Here is a 23,733-nt window from a genome sequence, read left to right on the forward strand (position 1 = left end):
AACCCTATATACAAAAGTAAATTCAAAATGGGTCAAAGACGTGAATGTAAGTCATGAAACCATTAAACTCGTGGAAAAAAACATAGGCAAAAACCTCTTAGACATAAACATGAGTGACCTCTTCTTGAACGTATCTCTCCAGGCAAGGAAAACAACAGCAAAAATGAACAAGTGGGACTATATTAAGCTGAAAAGCTTCTGTACAGCAAAAGACACCATCAATAGAACAAAAAGGAACCCTACAGTATGGGAGAATATATTTGTAAATGACAGATCCGATAAAGGCTTGACGTCCAAAATATATAAAGAGCTCACATGCCTCAGCAAACAAAAATCAAATAATCCAATTAAAAAATGGGCAGAGGAACTGAACAGACAGTTCTCCAAAAAAGAAATACAGATGGCCAACAGACACATGAAAAGATGCTCCACATCACTAATTATCAGAGAAATGCAAATTAGAACTACAATGAGGTATCACCTCACACCAGTAAGGATGGCTGCCATCCAAAAGACAAACAACAACAAATGTTGGCGAGGCTGTGGAGAAAGGGGAACCCTCCTACACTGCTGGTGGGAATGTAAATTAGTTCAACCATTGTGGAAAGCAGTATAGAGGTTCATCAAAATGCTCAAAACAGACTTACCATTTGACCCAGGAATTCCACTCCTAGGAATTTACCCTAAGAATGCAGCAATCAAGTTTGAGAAAGACAGATGCACCTCTATGTTTATCACAGCACTATTTACAATAGCCAAGAATTGGAAGCAACCTAAATGTCCATCGGTAGATGAATGTATAAAGAAGATGTGGTACATATACACAATAGAATACTACTCAGCCATAAGAAGAGGGCAAATCCTACCTTTTGCAGCAACATGGATGGAGCTGGAGAGTATTATGCTCAGTGAAATAAGCCAAGCGGAGAAAGAGAAATACCAAATGATTTCACTCATCTGAGGAGTATAAGAACAAAGGAAAAACTGAAGGAACAAAACAGCAGCAGAATCACAGAACCTAAGAATGGCCTAACAGGTACCAAAGGGAAAGGGACTGGGGAGGATGGGTGGGCAGGGGGGATAATGGTGGGGGAAGAAGAAGAGAGGTATTAAGATTAGCATGCATAGTGGGGGGTGAGAGAAAGGGGAGGGCTGTACAAGACAGAGAAGACAAGTAGTGATTCTACAACATTTTGCTATGCTGATGGACAGTGACTGTAAAGAGGTTTATAGGGGGAGCCTGGTATAGAGGAGAGCCTAGTAAACATAATATTCTTCATGTAAGTGTAGATTAAAGATAACAGAAAAAAATAAAATAAAAAAGAAAGAAAGAGAAGAGGGATTACTCCCTGATAGGATAAAACTAACTGTAAATCAATGATTAATGCATGCTTTAAATATCCTTAATTTTGATCACTTAAAGGGTGTCAGATGATCGGCTATGGATGTACACTTTTCTGAGAATATTCCTTTCTCTTAAAAAAAAAAAAGCAGTTCCTGTGTGGTGACCTCCAATGAGTTCTACACAATGGTTTAAAGGGCATATCAAAGTGTGGGCAAAGGGTCTGTTTGTGTTTATACAGAGGATCAAAGCCTAATTTGGCTACCCAGAAAATGAACTAAGTTACAATATGAAGAAGAACTTCCAACATCAGCACTCTCTGGAAGAGTCATACCAGAAGATGATCATCAAAAAACCTCCACAAAGATCCAGGCAATGCTGCAGTTGTAGCTGCATCCATCCCACTGGTTCCTGGACTTGCCTTTGGAATGAAGAAGGAGATATCTAAGCTGGCCTATGCGTACAGTAAAACAACAAATTTGACTAGATCCATACTGTTGGAACTCAATCAAGAATTAGGAGAAGTGCAAGTTGCAGCGCTCCAAAATCTTACGACTACAGACTATCTACTGTTAAAAGAACATATGGGATGTGAACAGTTCCCAGGAATGGGTTGTTTTAATTTGTCTGATTTCTCTCAGACTGTTCAAGTACAGTTGGACAATATCCATCATATCATAGACACATTTTCACAAATGCCTAGGGTGCCTAACTGGTTTTCTTGGCTTCACTGGAGATGGCTGGTAATTATAGATCTGCTTTGGTTATGTAACTGTATTCCTATTATGTGAATGTGTGTGAGCAATTTAGTTAGTAGTTTAAAACCTATACATGCTTAAGTTACTCTACAAGAAGATATGTCAAAGAAATAATCAATCCTCCCATGTTTTCTTCCATCTGCTACCTCTATAGCTTTTCTTCTTCCTTCCTAATTACAACCCTTAAATAGAATTCGTGCCTCATATCAAATTTACCAAGTATCATAATTCCTCCAAGTGGTAAAGATACCTCAAGACAAATGCTGGGCATAGAAGCCACAGGGCATAAATCTGCAAAGAAGTAAAAAGCTAACCTTTTCAAACAATATGGCTTCTCTCTCACTTACCAACTTTACATCTCCCTATATGGCCCCGGAAGATGACTGGTTAGCCAGAGACAGGTAAGATTCCTCAAGGGAGGAACAACCTAAGACAGGCACAGTCACAGGGGGGCCATCAGGTGAGAAATTGGGGATCAATAGAGGTGAGGCTCAGAACCTCACTCCCCCTGTTTTGAGAGAAATCTTCTGCATCCGTGGATGTATTGTTGCCCTTGTCTAGCTTGGATTAACACATAGTCTACAGGCACACACCTGATCATCTGCATTTGCTCTCTTACAACACTAAACTATGTTTTCTACCTTTATCTTGCATCTACCTACCACTTCAGCATTTTATTAAAAATAATAATAATAATAATAATAAAGGGAGAAATGTGGGATCCACATATAAATCAAGTATAAAAATCAAACGAATATTCATATTTGACCTGATTGTTCATAGTTCATAATGAGTGATCAAAACCGAAAGCTTCTGTGATGACTGCCCTTGTACTGTTCACCATGTAAGAACTTATTCACTATGTAAGACTTTGTTCACCATGTAAGAACTTGTTCGTTATGCTTCAGAGGATTGGAGACTGATGAGAATTAGGCTGGGGGTGGATTAATGATTGTGCATTGAGCATTGACTCCCCTATACAGAATTTTATTGTTGTTAACAACCATTTGATCAATAAATATGAGAGATGCCCTCTCAAAAAGAAAAAAAGCATTGCAAAAAAAAAACGTGGGGAAATCATAACAGAATTATCCAAGGTGGGTTAAGTTAATCCTCAAAATGAAGTAAAAACCCTCAAAGAGTTATTTAGTAAAATACTTCATGCAGGTTTTGGCTCATGTACATCTATGTAGTTTCCCAAAACCAACTTAGAATATCCAAGTTTACAGGTTCCAGTTATGAATTTACACACACATTTGGTCAAACTGAAAGCTCACAGATGCACTTTATATCATCCTGTCAACCCATAGTGTTTGGTTTTCCATCCTCCTGGAATACTGTGTTAGTTGGGCTTTTTTATATTTTTGTTAGAGCAATTTTAGAAAGCAGAGAGGAGAGGAGTTGGTGGGTTTGGAGCAGTCTATAAAATCGTCAAAATACTTGTTTTCTCACCAAGCATGGTATGGTGCGAATGAAGCAGCTACGACGCCGAAAGTATTTCACGATGTTGAAGCTTCTTGTCATGAACATTTGGATCCAGCAAACTTGTTTACTACATCCTTAGGGGAGCTGAGGAATGCAGCTTGGAGTCCAGACGGTCACTGGATTCTTTTCTGCAAGGTGGTACAGCATGTTCTTCTGTGTAACAGGGTGTTTTGAGTCTTCTCTTTCACGTACAACCACAGCTATGCCACACAGACAGGGGAAAGAGAACAGGAGAGACTCCGATGCCAAAGAGTTTCAGAAAATCGGTAGGAAGGGATTTAAAGGCCACAAAAATGTCCTTACAGAGCCAGGCTGACTCCTGAGGTTTTCTCCTTTCATCTCCCTGGGCTCCCAGCTTCCTAAACAGAATTTCTAGCTTGCCTGTCTTCCCACCAGGTGCCCTAGCTGTGGAGGCAGACATTCCTGGGTTTGTGTCCCCTCAGCCCCATCACTTGCTGTATCGCTTTGGGCAAATTAACTTAATCTCTCTAACGCTAGTTGCCTCACCTAAACCTCTTAGGTTTGTTGTATTTAAAGGAAATACTGCGTGTAAGTAATTGAGCTCAGTGCTCAGCACATGGCTCATGCCCTATAAATGATCTTTATAATTATTATCACTAATGATAATAACAAACTCTTCTAATTATAATAATAAGCATCTATAGAGCACTACATTGTCACCATTATTGCTACTGTTGTTATTTGCTCAAGGTTACAAAAAGGAAATAGTCACTGGACTCAAACTAAAATCATCTCTGCTCCAGGTTTAAACTCCTACTCAAAACCTCTTTCCACTTGAACAGTGACTCTCAAACTATGTCCCATAGAGCCTTGAAATTTGGGGCAGTGCCTAAAAGAGAAGCTCTCTCTTCTATCTTCGCTTCCACTTTATATTTCTTTTAAATCAAGAGCTCCACTACTAAAAATAATTTTGAAAACCATTGGTTTTCATTGTGCTGTCATTAAAAATGAACTCCTTAGCAAGCAAAGGACATGAACATACACCTTGATCTTAAAGAAATGAAAACAGCTTATAAGAAGTCAAGCAATGGATTTAAAATAAATTAAGCACCTTCTGTCACTCCTTTTTTCTATTGATAGGATATTCCAAGGAAGCTCAGCTCAGAGGACAGAAGGAGGCCTCACATACAAAACAGATTCTCCACAAAGATTTCCAACCTTCACCAACACCCACTCCCATCATCCCTTCTCCACTTAAGCTTGGCCACCTTCCCAGCATCCCTTGCACCACATACATTCCTTGGGTGCCTACTTGGGCTACGGTCTGAGAGGTTGATTGTGGAATATCTCTGGAATGTGTGTCTGGAAAAGCTGAAACTCTGGGAGAAGCCAATTGTTGATGTGAAGGTAGAATATCTTGTCCCTTTGAACCTTTGACTTTGTCAGCCTCCAAAGTATCTCTCACAAGGAGATAATTTTATTATCTGGATCTAGAGATGCAGAATATAAGAAGGAGCTGTAAAAACATGTTGATCAAAGTAAATGAGAAGATCATTTACATGACAGGCTCAACTGAACTTCAGTGGTCTAATGATTTTGAAAAGCTAGATTTACCTATAGAGAGGTGCTCAGAAACTACCTTTTGGCTTATAGTTCATTTATGCTCCTGTTCTCCCCATATCAGTATGTTGGATCAACTGCTTCTGTGTAATCAGTTCTCACACCTAAAGTGTAAAACAAGAAGAAACTAACTTTCTTCCATTCTGAAAATTAATCCTTCACCTTAGAAAAGGATTTATGTTTCTGAAACCTCCAGCACTTAAATGCAACATTACAAAAAGAAAAAAGAATGAAAACAGCAGTGAGTCAGTTTCCCTTTCCATCCAGATCTGAGAGGTGAGATGGTTCTCATTCCTGCCAAGAGGCTTGAACAAGTTGAGTCAGCATGCTGCAAAGCGTTTGAGGTGGTTTGGGGACCACATATCGTAGCTGGAAGAAACCAAACTGGGTCAAGCTAACTTTTGCAAGCTGTCTTTGGATTTCAGAAGATAAAGGAAAGCTCTTAGTACTATAACACAATTTTGTGGTTCTTGTTACCATTTTTGCTGTGGGGGGGAAATGATAGCAGGGTGACGATTTATCTAAAATTGAATTCATCCATTCTTACCTTTTCATTTTTTTTGAGCTCTGATACTAATGTGAATCATGAGTGTGGCAGCTGCAGAAAGGCCCTGCTCAGATTTCCCTTTAAGAGAGATTCTTTCCTAAGTCATGTACTTATCCACCAGCCTGCCACTTCCAGAAGCTTTGGGATCTACTACAGCATTCACACCAAGGCTGTGCTTTTCCAGAGCAGCTCCGGGCCAATGACTGAGCCTGGGGGAGGGAGGCAGGGGAGGAAGATCAGCTAGAACCAGGTATCCTGCCCAGTGGAGGAGCTCCCCCAGTGGGAATCGGTGCTTTGGGGCTCCCTGTCAGCCTAGCCAAGACTTTCTCAGAGCAGCCCTGCAGTCTGAAACTCACTGCCTATTCTTCCTTCCAGTTCTCTCTTCTTGGACAGTGGACTTGCATCAAGACCCGTAAGCTCTCCCCATGGGCTCCTGCTCCTTCCCTTCCTTCTCCTTCACAAGCAGGACCCCCCAGTGGATGTTTTGCATGTAATTCTGTCTTCGTGTCTGCTTCCTGGAGGACCTCAATGGAGCCCCAGGGAAGGAGCAGACACCGAACTGCTAACCTCTCCAGCACACTCTGCCTTGTCTTTCCAACCAGCCCATGCTTTCCGCCTTAGGCGCTGGGCCTTGCAGCATTTGCCCTTGGCAGTCACATGGTCTTTTGCCATTCACTTTCCCAAGAGAAACGCCAAGCCAAGCAGATTGGAAACAGCAAAGTGTATTTAATGAGTCCAAAGTAAATATGAAAAGCCAAACAGGTGCTAAGATGTTGTTAGGGTGAAGTCTACCCCAACTGAAGATTTGAGGGGGGCTGGGGTGTGTGTCCATTCTCACTGGGAGGAGGAGGTGGTGGTAAATATCCAAAACCTAGAAATAACTTTCTCCTCACAGTTTTAATGAGAGAAAAGTAATTACTATAGATGCATTATTTCTCTTTTTCTACTCCCTTCTTAGCCAAAACTACCAGATCACTTGGTGAGTAGTGGAATGGACTCAATTCTATTCTGTTTTGTGTCGCTATTTTCATAACTCAGTGAAGTAGTCAAAAGTTGGTGGAGAACAGGGGAAGGGAAATAAATTTGGAAGAGTTGAATAAGCCATAAATTCTTCAGACAATGTTTAATCAAGAAGTTGCTACAATTTAGGATGATCATTATCCTGTTTTAATTTTTCCAAGTAATCTATCTAACTTCATTTTAATTACCAAAATCAAAAAGACCTAGGATATCAAAGTAAAAATCATTTTTTAATACAGCTGGTTATGATCAAGTTACCTACCTGGAGGTAAAGAGAAAGATTAAAAGTCTCTGAAAATGTGTTCCAACAATGGATTATAAGGTCAGGAAATAAATTTTTAAAAATTAAAACATTAATATAAATCTTATTTATTTAGAACCACTAAGTGTATGGATTCTGTTCACTTTGGCTAGAAGCATAAAGATGAATTACCCCAGTCAAATCCTTTTGCCTACTCTATCAAGATCCCATTCTCAAGTACCCAGAAACACTGAATCCATTCTTTTCTCCATCTCTATCTCTCTGTCTCTCTTCCATCACCTTTCCAAAGCCAATAAGGACACCCTAAATGCACTAATTTGCTGGGTTAAGAGTTACACTGTGAGCACTAATAAATACTTTAGGATTTCTCATCACCTTCGACCTTACCACTCCCTTCATCCACCAACAGTAAGGCGAGAAGTCCATATTAAATTATCTGGCCTCCGTATTATGACAAGTGTACATGCCCTGCCGTCCCTGCTTCCTTCCATCTGTGTATGGCCTAGAACAGCTGACCAGGACAGGCTTTCATCTTTAATCTAATCAACGAACTTTCCCATGGGAAACAGCCAATGAAGCCCAAACCTGTGGACCAAACGCTTTCTAGATCTAGGCAACTCACCACATCTGACAACTTTAAAATAAATCAGTAAGAGTCGCTATGAGTCACTAAGCACAAACAGCATTCCTGAAAGAAATGAACACCACTAACAGAAACACATTAGTGCTTGCTTTGAAAATTCTATAGGTCCCTATAGACCTGAACGGTATTTAGGCCTGCATTTTCTCCATCTCTAGGATACCTTCTATTTTGCTGTTCTATTTTCTATAAATATGACTATCTCCTATTCTTTTTTTTTGACCATAACAAAGTAGCATTGGAAATACTTCTCATATTCGAAATATTCCTTAACATCATCCTTTCCACTATTGTTAGGAGCTTAGAGGAGTGGGTAACTGTAATTTGCTCTGAACCAGTGGCTTTCAATTTGGGGGCCATGACCTGCATATTATATAACAGCCTGGTACACGCGCGCGCGCGCGCACACACACACACACACACATGACAATGGACTTCGGATTACAACTCACATAAATATCAACTTCAGATAATAATAACAATAATGTATCAAGATTGGCTCCTTAGGCTGAACAATTCACCATCATCGTATAAGATGCCAGCACTGGGGTCAGTAGGAACTCTTTGCACTGCCTTTGCGACTTCCCTAAAATAAAAGCACCCGTTAAGATGATAGCATCACCAACAGAAAAGGCCCGGGCTGTGCTGTTGGGGGCGGCGTGACGTCAGGCTCTTTCTTTCTGAGCCCTTTCTCCCCCTCACCAAAAAATGCCGCCGCTGATTCAGGGTCCCTTTCCAATCACACAGATGTAGTAGAGCGCTTGCGATGCACAGCGGGAAGAGCAGCCGACTCCTGAGAGAGTGGCTGTTAAGCCGCCCCTAGCATCTTACTGTTCTCTAGCGGGGGGGCCAGAGGGAGGCCACAAAACTGTGAAATTTACTCTGAAATCTGAAATACATCCAGGTCACCAGCTGCCAACTAACCTGCCCAAAATCTGACAGGAAATTCAAACCAGAATGTTTTCCTATTTAAAGAGATGCGCCATTTTTGCTGCTGCGTTTCAATCTTTCTTTTTTTCTTCTTGTTGAGAACAACTCTGAACTGGTAATGAAACATTTGAGTCAGATGGAAGGAATAAAACTTGGGATAAAATGGCACAAAACCAAACAAATCCCTGGAGCTGAAGAAAATCCTGGCTGTGACAGGAATTCAGGACTTTCCATTGTGGATCTGACTGAAGCAAACCTCAAAGCCAAATTATGGGTGTGAAATGTCATAAAAGGAAGGTGTGGAAATGCAACAGTTCATGAATGGAAGCTGTTGAATTTTCCAAAACTCCATTGAGCAATGTTTCAGATCAGCTAAAGATCAAACTGGTATGACTTAAGGCTCAAAGCAAAAATAATATGGATATAACGAAAACTCTCTTTTCATTCTAGTAGGTCTCTGATCACCCCTTCTTTGCATTTGTGAGAAGATCCTTTCTGGTTCCTGCAACCTAATGTAAGATGGTTCTGCTCCTTAAGTGGCCTGAGGCAAGGCAGTAGCCTGTCTATATTCAGTACTTCTCAAATCTTTTCTTCAGAACAGAAATTCTTGTATGAAAGAATCTTATTTGGAACCCCAGTATATAATCAATTAAAATCAGAGCCACTCTGGATGAGGAGGGGAGGACACTGAGCTACCTTATTTAATGACTATATTACTGTATATATTTATTTTGAGTGCATAAAAGTTTCATCATTTATAGGAACATGTTTAAAAATCATCCCGATGTTTATTGTTTAGTTGACTGATACAGATAAATATATTTTTCATTACATTATATTAGTAAAATAATTTTACTTTACAATTGTATAATTGGTGGACTTCTTTGCCTCTGGAAATCCTAGGGACTATAAAGTATTGTGAAACAGACTCAGAGATGGGAGGAAGAAAAGCCCTAAGATGAATACTAAACTTGGCAGAAATTGGCCAGATGCTCATCCATCCCATTTCTTCCTCCTGGGAACACAGCAACACCACATATTCTAGCTGCCCTTGCAAATAAATTAGGAGCATGTGACTGAGTTCTGACCAGTGAAATATATCTCTTTCAGGCTTTGTCTCTAGAACTTCTCTCCCACCTTCTCTCTTTCTTACCCAGGAAAGCTAATTGGCAGCATCGGTGTGATGTGCACAAGAAATAATTTCCTGGATTAAGCCACCGAATGTTGAGGGTTTGTTACCACAGTGAGATACAGAAGACATGACTTCCAAAATTTATTTAATTTCATTAAAATTAAAAAAAAAGTTTCCTTAGAGAGCTCATTTCACCCTGAGCCTCCTCAATACCACCGATTCCTTTAATATTTTTTACTAGAAAAGGGATCTCTTTCATGAAGAACTGGCATGCATTCTCCAAGCAGATAAGAATTATAACACCTATCATGTCACCTTTTTTGCCCGGGGTTCCTGAATTCTTGGGTCAGAATTGATGTTTAATCACAGTAACTAATTTAGTCTTCTTAGTTAACATATTTGTTGCTGATTCCCTTATATGGGTTTGATTTTCTATGTGTCTTAATAGTTTGTGGGTTTTTTATTATTTGAACCATTTGATTCATTTGGAGAAAATTTTGGTATAAACAAATAAATCTTTCAAGAGAAATGACACCAGCAAACAAAATGAAACAAATGTCAGGAATTCTCTTTAAAGTGACATTTCACTTGTGTGATGTTAAAAGTTTCCTCTCACTGTGTCTATTTATGTGGATGTCACATGACAATTAAATGGAGACATTTTGTACAACATGGTGATTTCCAGAGCACCTGCTCTGCAGCGGAGGGGCTCAGGCGTGACCTCTGGCTGGGCTTCAGTCAGTGGCAGACCACTTGACCATATTATAACCACTTCCTTACATGCCCAAAATACATGATGAGCAGGAGTAACATAATTAAGGAGTAGCAAAATTAAGAAATTTCTATTTCATTATAATTGGAATCAGATTTAAAAATTAGACAAGTTCAAATAACTTTTTTTCTAGCAAAGCCTAAAAAATCCCCCATAATTGTTACTTGGTGTCAAGATCAAGATTTCTCTTTGCAATAATCAGTGCTATTGTTCTGTATTTTGTGAAGAGCTCTACTGGAATAGTAATATGCTATTCTTTCCTGGTGATCAGATGAACCAAAGCTGTTACACAGCAGCTTGTGGAAGAGTGGCTTCCAATAACACCTCAGCCTCACAAACTTAAGAACATGCGCAATCCTGGTTCACCTACGTGGTATGGACTATTTTCACAATAGGAAAGGAGTCATATATATATATACTTCCAAATAGACGCATACTTGCCTTCTCCCCTCTGGTAATGTCAAGGCTGAGTTTCCTTTTTAAAGATCAAGCAGTGGTTATGATGTCTCCAGCTCCGAGGAGGCCACATCTGAGTGCTTATCCAGTGACAGTGTCAAGAACAGTAAGAATAACCTCCTGGACCGACAAAAGGGGTGGGAGCGATGTGCTCCCCCTGCTGGGGGAGGAGCCACGCCTTCACACTGCCCCCTTTCAGCAGCAGTAATGGACCTCAAACTATGGTGGCAGCAAGATCACAGAGGGGCTCTTTCTGGAGTAGCTGGCCCCAAACTGAGTCCTCTATGTTTTCTGGTTCCTACTATCATGGCAGTACAAGGTGGGAGCAGCCGCCTTGTTGCTGGGTTAGGCAAACTGTTGGATTAGGTACAAGAGGAGGGACTCTGGTAACAAAAGACATTTGTGCAAGAATGGGATAGAGTCTCAGAGTCCTTTTACTTTGAATATTTAAGGAGCTGTGATCTTGTATATTTCCCTCAAGATGGTGAGGTATAGGTCAAGTGCAAGATAAATATAAAGTTTGTCAATATAATCTTTCATGCTAACTGACCAATATAGTTTATATAGCATGAATTAGATGAACTTAACATTTATTAATAATGTGCTCAGTATTATGCTATTTGCTATATAAAGTACATATAGTATTTAAAGATGGATAATACATGGTCCCTATCCATGAGATGGTGATGGTCTCTGAACCACTCTCTGACCACTGGGAATGTTTACTGGGAATATTTTGCCCAAGGCCTGTCACCATTACATGAGTCAAAACTCTGAATAACATTGATTTTGACAGATTCAACAAGTATTATAACAGCAATGCGATGTCAACAATGGTAAGAAAATGGCACCAATGTCATGTTCTTAGCATTGAGCCTAGGGATGTTGGGGAGCATTATCCCTCAAACCTCTTCAATACAACATCTATACCCTAATTTCAGTCCCTCTGCTGCTTATTAATGGGGTTCTTTGATAAAACCAAAGGTTCTAGTTACTAATATTCTTGCCTCACTTTATCTTTCAACTAAAGCAACCTAGGTATTTGACAAGGGAGAAGCCACCAGCATAAGCAAGAGATTCTAGATCAAGGAGAAGCATTTTCATTCAAGAGTTGAGTGTCATCATCACTGGCTGGTTGAGGTAGATAGCATGTGTGATAGCTCATTTTCGTAATTCCCTTCCTTTAGGTCAGGTGTTCACAGCCTGGAGTCCTGGGAACTATGAACTTACTTCCTAAAGTTCATACAAAAAATGCAATATTGTTTGTGAGCAGAAGTATTTTATTGAGTAATTAATGTCTCCTTAATCAGTTTTTGTCTGCAGGAAATGAATAAAAGTGAAATTTCTCTCTTCTCTCTTCTAGAGAGAAAGACAAGTTTCCCTTTGGCCAGGAGCACCAGTACTCCTAAGACCTAGTTCTACCCTGAAGAGCACCTCCATCCACTACTTTGCTGAAGGCAGAGGACAGAGATGGGAATTGCTCTGGGAGAGGGAAGACAAGGGGAAGCTGGCTGGTGGGCAAGGACGGTCTGCGTTGGTGTGGTAGTAAGAGAGAGTTCCTGAGAATAGAACTGCTGGCCGGGAGTGAGCAAAGAGGTGTTATCGATGTAAGTTCTTCCAGTAACAGGGATCACACAGAAGCAGGCCAGCAGTATCAGGGCCTCACATGAGAATGGTTGGGGATGAATTTCCTGCAGAGACACCTAGAGAGTCTAAACTCTAGGGCTGCAGTCTGGGACCTCAGCACAGATCCCTGAGCAGAAACACACATTACCACCTGCACCTCTGAATGAAGAACAAAACCCTCAAGGGTGTTGGACTGAAGTCCTGAGGCTCTCCCCAGTATTTGCAGGCCAGGTTTCCTGTACAATCACAAGTGAATAGAAAGGAAGAAAGGGAAAGGCCCTCCCATACAAATTGAACTTGGATTTCTCAACCACCTGGTGGGTGGAAGGCTGAGTCAGGAGAGATTTGGAAAAATTAAGGATGAGATATTTCTTACATATCCAAGATCAGGGAGCAAAAGCAAGTTGATTTCATGCATATGCACATTTTCTGTTAGGAAAACTGCGCAGAACTTTCATCAGATTCTTACAGAAAGGTAAGCTTTAGGAGATAAGGGTTGTTTATAGGTTGGGCTCCTTGAGGTGAGTATTCGAGATTTGTGAGCAAATGATTAAGTACTTCTAGAGGATCCTGGCAAGAGAGCAGAGGAGGCAGAGGGGGAGGAAGGACTCCAAGCAAGGCTGTGGTGTCAGGCAAAGCCCCACAGAGGGTGACTTCTGTGGGGTCCCCGAGGGAACCTCTGAGGAGGAAGTCACAGCTACCAAGAGGACCAGCTGAGGCAAGAGTCCTGGGCCTTCATTCCCCCTTACTTGTGTAGGCCACTGATCAAAGGCCTCAGGCAGGGCTCTGGAGAACAAATTTCCAAGCACTTTGGGTTGAGGGCTTTGCAGAGGTTCTGGTAGAACTAAAAACAGATTTCCAAAGATCGTCAAATGCTGTTAATTAGAATCCAAAGTATCACCAAAGTGTGAGGGAGTGTGCACACAAACATGGTCAAGGGAGACGAAAAAAGATCTGAGGGGATTTGGGTAGGAGCACCAGTATTTTCCACCACTCCTGCTGAAAGGAGATGTTCTTTAAAAAGGCAGTTGTAAACAGAGGGCCAGGGACTTGGTGGCCCAGGCACAGCCAGGGGGACCCGAAGGGAAGCAGAAACCCTGCAGAGAACTGGAGCCAAAAAAAGGAAGAGTAAGTGTTCAGAGGACAGCTCCCAGAGCGGATGCGTGTGTGAGCCCAGCGGATTCGCTCCTCGGTCCTACCGGAAAATAGATCCTCCCTGGACATTCGTTGTCTTTGTTCTAAGAGTCCATCGGCCTTTCCCTTCACTCAGGGTTTCTCAGCAGCCATTTCTCCATTTGAGTCCCATACTGGCCCTTCTGCTGGCTTGTGACCATTCCCTCCCCCAGCTCTCAGCCCCTCATCCAGCATCTCTCTCTCCCTGGGTCACCTCACTTATATCTTTTTCTTCTATAATGTAGAGAAACGTGATTGTTTTTGTTTCACTCCTCGTCCAGCGAAGCAGTGCCCTGTGGGTCTCATTTCCATAACCAAACATACCCATATAAGGTGAGTTCTTAAGCACAGGCAGCTCTCTCCCTGAGTCTGCAGCCAGCACTTCATGTGATTTCCCCCCTATTACACACACACATGCACACACACACACACACACACACGGAAACTGAGGCCCAGAGAAATGGCAGCCTTCCTGCAGTCACTTAACTAGTCACAGATAGAACTAGGACAAAAACTCAAATTCTCAACTCTTCAGTGTTCAAAACCTCCAAACACATTGCCCCACAAGTGTCCAAGCATTATATATCAATGGTAATAAATATAAAATAGTTTCTGGGGGAGGCAATTCAAGCTAAGTGTCAGATGCATTCCATAGATACATGAAATTTTTCTTTTTTTTTTTAATCTAGGAGGCTGAGGCACATGGTAAATGTGGGGAAACAGAAATTAGCATACATTCCAAAATATAGGGGCCTTTCCAAATGGTAACAGATGATTCTACAGGGCTGAAAGGGGCAGTTCAGAGGGATTACTAATTTGAAAGCCTTGTTGTGTCAATAAAAATACTCACTTTGCTGAATATTTTCTTAGTAATTTTGCCAGAATCATAAATTGGATGATAAAGTTGAAAGATGTTTCAATTAGATCATCTGATGTACTTTCCTACCTTCAGAAAGAAAGGGGTAGCCTTCTTCCACTTCCAGAGAAATTACATGAGTGCTAGAAGCCATATAGTTAGTATTGGCTCAAAGGTAACCTAGCATTGAGATCTTCTACTGTTTCATTCTTCAGAAGCCACAACTGCCAGGGTCCTTTACAGATTACAAAGCACTTTTCACATATAGTTCTTTATGTAATCCTCATAACAACCTTGCATAACAGGTAAATTACTACCTCATTTTATAAATAAGAACACTGAAACCGGGAGAGGTTAAGGAACTTGCTGAAAATCACCCCATTCTTATTTGTCACAGTTCAGACCCACATGCAGATCCCTAACTCCACACCCCATGCTCTTTTTTTTCACTACTCTGTCCAGTTATTGTTAGTACTTGCACGGTCATGGGTTTGGATGTTATAGACAAAAAGAAAACCTGGCTAAACTGATTTAGCTGTAGGGTGGGAACTTACCTTCATAAAACAGGAGGTCTTCCAAAATATATAAAGAGTTCACCCACCTCAACAAACAAAAAACAAATAATACAATTAAAAAATGGGCACAGGAACTGAGCAGACAGTTCTCCAAAAAAGAAATAGAGATGGCCAACAGACACATGAAAGATGTTCCACATCGCTAATTATCAGAGAAATGCAAATTAAAACTACAATGAGATATCACCTCACACCAGTAAGGATGGCTACAATCCAAAAGACAAACAACAACAAATGTTGGTGAGGCTGTGGGGAAAGGGGAACCCTCCTACACTGCTGGTGGGAATGTAAATTAGTTCAACCATTGTGGAAAGCAGTATGGAGGTTCATCAAAATGCTCAAAATAAACTTACCATTTGACCCAGGAATTCAACTCCTAGGAATTTACTCTAAAAACGCAGCACTCAAGTTTGAAAAAGACAGATGCACCCCTATGTTTATCGCAGCACTATTTACAATAGCCAAGAATTGGAAGCAACCTAAGTGCCCATCAGTAGATGATTGGATAAAGAAGTTGTGGTACATATACACAATGGAATATTACTCAGCCATAAGAAGAAAACAAATCCTACCATTTGCAACAACATGGATGGAGCTAGAGGGTATTATGCTCAGTGAAATAAGCCAGGCAGAGAAAGACAAGCATCAAATGATTTCACTCATCTGTGGAGTATAAGAAAAAAGGAAAAACTGAAGGAACAAAACAGCAGCAGAATCACAGAACCCAAGAATGGACTAACAGAGGATCAAAGCCTAATTTGACTACCCAGAAAATGAACTAAGATACGATACGAAGAAGAAGTTCCAACATCAACATACTCTGGAAGAGTCATTCCAGAAGATGATCATCAAAAAACATCAACAAAGATCCTGGCACTGTTGCAGTCGTAGCTGCATTCATCCCACTGGTTCCTGGAATTGCCATTGGAATGAAGAAGGAGTTATCTAAGCTGGCCTGTGCATACAGTAAAATAACAAATTTGACTAGATCTATACTGTTGGAACTCAACCAAGAATTAGGAGAAGTGCAAGTTGCAGCGCTCCAAAATCTTACGACTACAGACTATCTACTGTTAAAAGAACATATGGAATGTGAACAGTTACCAGGAATGGGTTGTTTTAATTTGTCTGATTTCTCTCAGACTGTTCAAGTACAGTTGGACAGTATCCATCATATCATAGACAAATTTTCACAAATGCCTCGGGTGCCTAACTGGTTTTCTTGGCTTCACTGGAGATGGCTGGTAATTATAGATCTGCTTTGGTTATGTAACTGTATTCCTATTATGTGAATGTGTGTGAGCAATTTAGTTAGTAGTTTAAAACCTATACATGCTTAAGTTACTCTACAAGAAGATATGTCAAAGAAATAATCAATCCTCCCATGTTTTCTTCCATCTGCTACCTCTATAGCTTTTCTTCTTCCTTCCTAATTACAACCCTTAAATAGAATTCGTGCCTCATATCGAATTTACCGAGTATCATAATTCCTCCAAGTGGTAAAGATACCTCAAGACAAATGCTGGGCATAGAAGCCACAGGGCATAAATCTGCAAAGAAGTAAAAAGCTAACCTTTTCAAACAATATGGCTTCTCTCTCACTTACCAACTTTACATCTCCCTGTATGGCCCCGGAAGATGACTGGTTAGCCAGAGACGGGTAAGATTCCTTAAGGGAGGAAGAACCTAAGACAGGCACAGTTGCAGGGGGGCCATCAGGTGAGAAATTGGGGATCAACAGTGGAGAGGCTTAGAACCTCACCCCCCCTGTTTTGAGAGAAATCTTCTGCATCCGTGGATGTTTTAATGCCCTTGTCTAGCTTGGATTAACACATAGTCTACAGGCACACACCTGATCATCTACAATTGCTCTCTTACAACACTAAACTATGTTTTCTACCTTTATCTTGCATCTACCTACCACTTCAGCATTTTATTAAAAATAATAATAATAATAATAAAGGGAGAAATGTGGGATCCACATATAAATCAAGTATAAAAATCAAACGAATATTCATAATTGACCTGATTGTTTATAGTTCATAATGAATGATCAAAACCGAAAGTTTCTGTGATGACTGCCCTTGTACTGCTCACCATGTAAGAACTTATTCACTATGTAAGAATTTGTTCACCATGTAAGAACTTGTTCTTTATGCTTCAGAAGATTGGAGACTGACAAGAATTAGGCTTGAGATGGATTAATGATTGTGCATTGAGCATTGACTCCCCTATACAGAATTTTATTGTTAACAACCATTTGATCAACAAATATGAGAGATGCCCTCTCAAAAAAAAAAAAAAGAATAATAAAAGGTAAAATTGGATAAGTGTTACAGGGAGGCATAAATTGAGTATCGTGGGATTGCAGAGGCAGTTAAGAGAGTCTTAGAATCATACAGAAGAACTTGATTCTCTTGTCCAAGATACTGCAATTTTTTCTGAACAGTATAATGTACTTTTTTCAAATTACATCTCTTGTACATTGCCGATATGAAAACAAATGGAATCAAAGTACTCTGGTTGAAGTAAGGGAGGGGTGGGTTAGCCTTCCAGCTTGTCCTTACTCTTTCTCATCTCCAGGTACTGAAGATCATTTACGAAACCCAATATGACCAAAGGTTGCCAATGACTGATGTAGTCAACCTAGTTCATTTACAAAAGAGGAACCTGAGCTTCAAGGAGGCAATCCTCTTCTGGTATTTACTGGAATGAAGCTCTCTCGGTCTTCTGTGCTGGTCCCAGCAGCTGACGACCATGGATCCCATTTCGGCCTCTAGTCTGCAAGCCCCTGTCTCCTTGTGTTGACCCTGGCCCTGGCTGACCTGAAGAGCTACTGCTCTCTGTCTTTCCCTGCAGGTGATACCACCTAATCAAGGCTGGATGCAGTGCTCTGAGGAGCTTCTCTGTGAGACTAGCCAACCTCCCTAGCAGCAATTCCACCTGCAGGGCCAATGCTCTGTCATATCTAAGGAATGGTCTGAAGCAATTTTGAAGCAAGAGGTCATTGCATTTCAGATTAGATTTTTGAGTCCAAAGGGAGACAATAGCCTTGAAAATTGGAGAATGTCCCTCTTGGCACAGAGACATAATGACAATGAAATTACCCTATGCTTAATTTACCGAACACTGAAATTGCCAAGCATACCCTTGATTCCTGCCTTCATGGCTGATGTTCTCTACTTAGATCCTTCTTTTTGGTAAATTCTATTCCTCCTCCCAGAAGCTAAATGTTCTTCCATTTTAATTTTTTCTCAGACTTTCCCAAGCAGAATCAACTGGCCCTCCATCTGTGTTCCTTCTCCATATATTTATTATAGTTCTCATCTTAGCGCTTTGGAGAAACATGTTTATACCACTTTCTCTCCCACTGACTCTGAGCTTCTCTTGTGAATAAGAAATACGTCTTTTTTTATAATTGATGTCTCAGCTGCCACCAACACAATAGTCTTGCTGTTTGATAGATTTGTTGATTGATGTAATTCAGTGCTGACTGAGGTTATGAGAAAAGAGGGTTCTTCTCCAACATAGACATTTTGATAAGTTGCCAACTAGTGATAAACCACCATCAGTTATTTTCTTGGCCAGCTTGATAACTTATTGAAAAGTAAAATGACTGCAAACATCCTGTTATTGGTCATTGAAACCACTGGTCTCTTTCAGTTGCACACCTTCTGACACATTTTTCTGTTTGTCCACACTGGATCTGCTTTGAGGCAGACATGTCACTGTGACCACCACCGCCAGCCCTGACACATTCTCCCTCATGCCTGGCCACAGCCCCTAGTAACTGTCAGCCTTTCAGATATGACTGACAAGGGTGGAAAGCAAAATCTGTGGGAAAAAAATATGAAATCAGGTCCCAGCTCTCACTCTCTCATTATGTAAAGATGATCTCATGTTTTCTGAGCGTTACGTGGTGCATCTCACATGATCCTGAGACAGAGGGAGGGGGCTTTCCCAGGACAGAACTGAGAACTGACTTTTCTGAAAGACACAGAGGTCCTGGAGAATGGTGCCTCCAGCCTGTCAGCCCTGAAAGACAGGCTTATGTTCCATTTCCCAGATTCACATCAAGGTTACAGAGAAGGGCTGTTCCCTTTCAATAAAGACAACATAACCAAAGCCACTTCATTTGCAAAAGGTTATAAAAACTAGATTATCCCAGGTCCATTTTCTTAAGCCAAGAACAAAACAACCTCAGTAATAGAAAAAGCCGGCTCTCACACGGCTCTTGATCTCTGCTTTGTCAGCTAAGACTTTTGGATTTTGTGTTGACATACAACTCCCCCACCACCACCACCACCAACAACAACAACAACAGGTACCCTGCACAGGCATTTCTAGTCCTAACGTTATAGTTAACCATTCAAAGCACAATATTCTTGCTTTCATTTATAAGCATTTATTTAATCACATGGAATTTGGCATGCTTATTGTCAAACAATTGAACTTTTCTTCCTAACCCCCTCTAGGATTTCCATCTAGCTCATGACGCTTTCGTGTTTCTAACAGAACTAGCAAATGAGAACACGAGAGAAAATATTTGTATCTTGCTGAAATGTGGAGTATCCAGGGTTATCAGTAAAAGGCACTTGAGACGTGACCACAGAAGAAAGAGAATCTGAGAAACTGTTTGGGAAGACAAATCACGTGAAGGATGTTTACTTGAATTTCTGAAATTTCCTTTTTTCTCTGGCTTTACTTACATTTCATTAATATGAAGTTATCCAACCTGAGTAACATTTTGTCCTGCATAGTTTACTGATTTGACTTTTGCAAGCAGTCAGACAGCAAAAATGATCCTACACAAGCTCTGGTTGATGTGAAGCTTCATATTTATTGAATTAGAGGCCATTAAATAAAAATTGCCCTTTAAATGTAATATTTCAAAAACCCCAGAGGCCATTTGCCCTAGAGAAGTAAATGATTTACTCCTGTTTCCTTTGGAAGGGAATCGGGTTGTTCGCGTATAACCTAAGAAGGTGGAGGACTGTTTTCAAGGCAAGGAGTTGAACTACAGGATTTTAATTCCTAAACTGGACCAAGTTTAACAGGCTTTATTAACAGGCTTGATTCTTTCCAATTTGTGTTAACTAGTTTCTAATGAAGCAGGGTTCATTTTAACGAAGTCAGAAGCCAGGTCTTGCCTTTTCTACCTAGACTTTTAATATTGCAGAGTTATTTCTTAATTAAGGTGAAGATTTCCTTTTGGCTTCCACAGCCAAAATTTTCCGTTTGTTCCATTCAGAAAGCCAGTTGGCTTCCACTGCTGCAACCACGTGTGTGCTTCTGGCACAGCTGGACAATTTATGAACTTCTTTGGGATTAAAAAGGTGCTATTTCCTTGGGAAACATTCCCAATAACTTGGATTCCTATTTATTCTCACCAGTGATCAATGTTTTCTAAGCAATAACAAGTAAGTGAGCAGAGGAGGCTGGAAACAATGAGACTTCAGCAGCAATGTTTCCAGAGAGGTCTCCTCTGTACTTAAGGCCAGAGCCCGAATCCGACAAAGACAGATATGGGCAGTCTTGAGCCAAGTTCTGGTTTCTATTTTCGTGTCCAGGGGCAATTTGAAGATAGAGGAGAGAGGGGCCCCGGGCTGCCCTGATGGCTGCTTAGGTTGTGTGAAGGCACACAGGGAATAGCATTCCTTAGAAATGCACATGGCACCAGAGCTGGGACCGAAGACTCCGTCCTACTTCCCGATCTCCCACTGACTACTTAAAAGACCATCAAAGCTCTTCACTTCTCTGAGCCTTGCTTTTCTCATCTGTTGAGAGAGAGAGGAGAGAGAGAATGACTAGACTAGCGCTTTTCAAACTATCTATGACAAAGGACCAAGACTTTTCTTTCTACCCCCACCCCCAACCTGTTGGGGACTCATCTTTTTTAAAATACCACAGAAATGAATACTGTTGTTCATAATACAAGTATTTCATATTTGAGAGTTGCTAAGAGATCTTAAAAGTTCGCAGCACAAGAAAAAAGTAACTATTGGTGGTAATGGAAGTTAACCAGACTTTTTGTGGTGATCATTTCTCAATATATACGTATACCTAATCAGTAGGTTGGATACCTGAAACTAACATGATGTTATACACTAATTACACCTCCATAAAAAACACACCGAGATTTTTAAAAAAGAAAAGCTTTGATATGACACATTTGAAATTGCTACATATTTGAGATAGGACATTATATAATTACTGCTCTAACTTTGTCTTTAGCAAACTTAAGTTTCATTAAATATTGAGTAGTAGGCACTTAATAAATTTTTGAATTAATGAAGAAAAAAATAAAAATGATAATGTTTGGATGTAGCAGCAATGTCAAGTTGATGTAAGAGTTTTCTTGCCCTCGATATTATCTTCTTACAGATGGGTAACAGTATAGGATGAGTGGCAGGGCAGGGACCATACTTTGAGGAGCACTGGACTTGGTACCGTATGTGAAGTTCTACTTTGCACCTCCATGTAATTGCCAAGCACCCAAATGTTGAGCCTGATGGCAAGATCAACATTATGCTTCTGCAGTGACAAAGCCAAAATTACCACTTGAACAGCTAATAGTATTTCTACCTCTGAATCCCTCTTACCTTGTCAATCTACCTGAACAATGACCTGGAATCCTGGCTCCACCATTTAGTATCAAGTAGCCAAAAGCAAATCACTTAGCTTCTCTGTGCCTCGGTTTTCTCATCTTTAAAAGGAGAATAATAACTAGGTCTTCTTCATAGGGGTGTTTTGGTAAATGTTTATTTTGATTTCATTTCAAAGCTACAGAAAAGTTGCTAAAATTGTACAAAGAAATTCTATTACTGTTTACTCAGATTACCCCTCCATAATATCTTCCCTGTTTGCTGTGTCATTCTCCCTCTTTCCCTCTCCAATCTTGGCTTCCTGAAGTATCTAGGGGTAACTTGCAGCCATCATGCCCATAGGATTGTTCTGAGGATTAAAGGAATTAATATATGTGAAATACTCAAAACAGTGTCTGGCACACATAATAAGCTCTCATAAAATTTTAGTTTGTATTTTCAAAGGCCTGTCTAGACAGTCAATGAGGACCTCAAACTCTAGTTATTTGGTCGCCATCCCATATGGCATCTCCAACATGCTGGCGGGGTCCATCCCTATAACTCTGCCCTTCCGAAGGATTTATACCAAATTCACTTATTTTCAAATGCATTGGATTGACTGACCTAAAAAACATTTTCTGTCTTCTGAGTATCTGGCCTTGAATGCTGGTGTTGAGTGTATCTGCTCTAAATCACTGTGTGTTATTAAACCTGAAGAGCTCTGATATCTTTTTTCCCTTTTTGCAAAACTACTATACTACTGTTAACAGTATTAAGTTGTCAGTGGTGACTAGAAAGCCAAACCATCACTCTTTGTATCCTTTAAGGAAATGATAAGAACAGAGATTTCTAGGAAATTCAAATATGACCCTTGGAACAAAACTCCCCTAAGCAGCTCAATGTCCCCTATTTCTATTGCCCAAAATGTCTATGCTTCTGTTTCAGAAACAACATTTTGATTAGCATAATGCCTTGTCTGCCCCTGGTGTGAGTGTAACTTCAAGCTGAACCAGACCTTTCCTGTCTCACACTCACCCTGGGTTCTTTTCCATTCCTGATCTTTCGCCTCATCCAGATACTGCAGTGCTGAACTGAATTAAATGTGGGAAAAAAATACTAGTTGAGCTTCATCTCCTTGTACCCAGATTCAGCTGCACAGAAGATCATAAAGACTGTTTAGTCCACATTTTTTAAATCATTCCACGTGAGTCATATGCCAGAAAGAAATCAAATCACAGGGGCATCTGGTATCCAGAAAGACCTGCTCTTTTCTATGGCCAGAATCTAGAAGGTTGAGTGACTTGCCCAGGTGACTCACTGTCTTTATAGAACATTAGGAGAGAGTCCATATGTCTCCCAGGCGCTATTGCTCAGGGTGACCATGTAACCAAAACAGATCCTATCATTGCCCTAGCAGGGTTCATCAGTCTTAAGACTTTTTGTGCCAGACAATGTCTGGGGGAGGAAAAGGAGGCAAAGTGGATGCCTTCCATCTCAAGATGCATTACGTATGCACACTTTGAGCCAACTTACCCTCACATCACTCTCCCTGGGGAGCCTACGAATGTGGGGCCCCCACATGTATTCACCGCCCACACTGAATGCTCTGTTCTCTGGAAAGCCTATGATCTATACCACACAGCTTGGTATTTTGTCAAAAATGTTTGCTCAACATATGTGCCTTGCTCCTTAGGCTAACCTATCAAGTCCTAGAGAACCAAGGCCACGTGTGCCCCTCAGAGCAAACTCAAAGTGTGCTGGGTACACAGTAGGTGTGAATTTATATCTTTGGATGCCTAATGTACACAACAAAATAGGGAAAACTGTCACTCCAGCTGTTAAGTCATTGGCTCTATCCTCACTGGCAGTCCTGGCTAATCCAGAAGCTCCTGCTCCTCGGCCACAGCATGGAGCCACTTCCTTTCTTAAGAGAAACCAACATTTCTGCTGCTGTCAGAGACTCAGACATCTGAAGGGGCAGCTCCCATTCAAGC

At 40.7% G+C, this 23,733-nt stretch overlaps 1 long non-coding RNA gene across 2 annotated transcripts in view; it reads right to left on the bottom strand.

The window, feature by feature from the left end:
- LOC118970724 (uncharacterized) overlaps window positions 1–23,733 on the bottom strand; it is a 196,042-nt gene that overhangs the window by 57,001 nt on the left and 115,308 nt on the right. Inside the window, exon 1 of one of the 2 annotated variants that reach the window (XR_012121799.1) lies at window positions 3,553–3,756. The exons of the other annotated variant lie outside the window; for it this stretch is intronic. This is a non-coding gene — a long non-coding RNA (uncharacterized lncRNA). Of the gene's footprint in view, window positions 1–3,552; window positions 3,757–23,733 lie in introns of those variants that run through there. 2 annotated transcript variants of the gene reach the window in all.

This window comes from Manis javanica, chromosome 1, assembly GCF_040802235.1.
Source record: "Manis javanica isolate MJ-LG chromosome 1, MJ_LKY, whole genome shotgun sequence".
Taxonomy (NCBI): Eukaryota; Metazoa; Chordata; class Mammalia; order Pholidota; family Manidae; genus Manis; species Manis javanica.